Source organism: Geospiza fortis, unplaced genomic scaffold (genome assembly GCF_000277835.1).
Source record: "Geospiza fortis unplaced genomic scaffold, GeoFor_1.0 scaffold237, whole genome shotgun sequence".
In the NCBI taxonomy this organism is placed as follows: domain Eukaryota; kingdom Metazoa; phylum Chordata; class Aves; order Passeriformes; family Thraupidae; genus Geospiza; species Geospiza fortis.
In genome coordinates, this window is record NW_005054319.1 from 5,574,104 (window position 1) to 5,575,730 (window position 1,627).

A 1,627-nucleotide genomic window follows, 5' to 3' on the forward strand; every position below is an offset into this window, starting at 1 on the left:
TGAGCATTTCTTTATTTTTTTAATATCAAAGTCAGGCATTGTGGCACAGCCCAGTGCGATCCATACCAGTCATTTAGATAATGAGGAGAAAATAGGTGCACTCAGCATGTGTTTTAAAGCATGTTTTCCATTCAGAACCCCAGTGCTCCATCTTTAGGTCTTTGATCAAAACTGTATGCAAAAGGCATGATTCATAACTGCCAGCATCAAAACACTCACATTCAGTGTCTGCGTGTGGCCAGCACGGAAACAATGAGCTCTCGACCCGAACCCAGCACCCATTCCAGCACATCCAGAGCAAAACTGGACACTGTGCCAGGACATTTGTAGGACAACTGCTTAGAGAACATGCTCCAACACAGCCCTGAGCCCACAGAAGGGGATCATTTCCTAGAAAGTCTGGGGAGCTGGGAAGCGGGGCTGAAGCTCCAGGTGCAGCCTGCCCTCTCCCGGCCCCCTGCCTGCCCAGGTAACAGCGTCTGCCAACCTGGATAACCCACAGTGCAGAGATCAGGAAGGAAAAGCTGGACAAGACTGAGAGATGAAAGCATAAAAGACTTGATGGATTGATGGACAGGAAAAGAGGCAGAGGGCAAGGCGATAGAGGAAAAATAGTGGAGCTTAAATAGCTACATTTATGAACACAGCAAATACCAAGATAAGATTATGTGTAGAAACAAAACTGAATTCAGTAAACTAGAATTTTAATTTTCACATCTAGAAAGCAGAGCAGGATCTGCACTCAGTGGATGGGTACGTACTACAAGTTGTCCCAAACGTCAGTGATGGAGTACTCGTGAGCTGGGAGCTCAGCTCTTTGCAGCCTTTTCAGGCCAAACCACTCACTGTAATTTACAAGGGTAAATCACCTCTGAGCCCCAAGTTCCTGCTTTCTCCCTCAAGGATGTAAACAAAAATACAAAAATTGACAAAACTAAGCACGCACTTCCAGAGGTATCACGTACTTAATGTAAACCTATTGCTGAAAGAATAAAATGAAAATCAAAGGAAGCTTCTCCTGAGTTGGAGAATACTGGTACTGGTATTACATCTCTGAGGTCTGCAAGAACACTGTTAATTTGCTTTTTCACATGCCTAATAGAAAATTCAAAAATAGAAAATTCAAAAATAGAAAACTCAACTGGCAATAGAGCCAGATTTGCAACCCCTTCTGGTTTCAGGCCTGAGTAATTTGAATGAAAACCAGAGAGTTTGCAAAAGAATGAGATAAAAGACAAGGTCCTCATCCTGTGTGGGCATAGTTTCAGTGTCCCTGAGTTGCATTACATTTCACTGCCCGTGACCTCCCGGGCCTGTTAGAGCTGTGCAATAAAGAATAGCCCCTGTGCGCTTTACCGGGTGGAAAAAGCAAAGTAGCACTAAAACAAACCCCCAGGACGGTGTGGGGCAAGCGGCTCTCCCGCCAACTTCGGGGATGCTGGGATGCCCGCGGCAGACAGCGCGGGCAATGGGACGAGAGACGCCTCTCTCGGGGAAGGGAGAGGATCCAACGGATGCATTTTCTGCCTCTGCCCCGCGGGCCCCCGGGCGCTCCCGCCGGACCGGGGCAGCACCGGCCCCGCACCGCGGCACCTGCGGGAGGCGCCCACGCGGGAACGGGAACGCG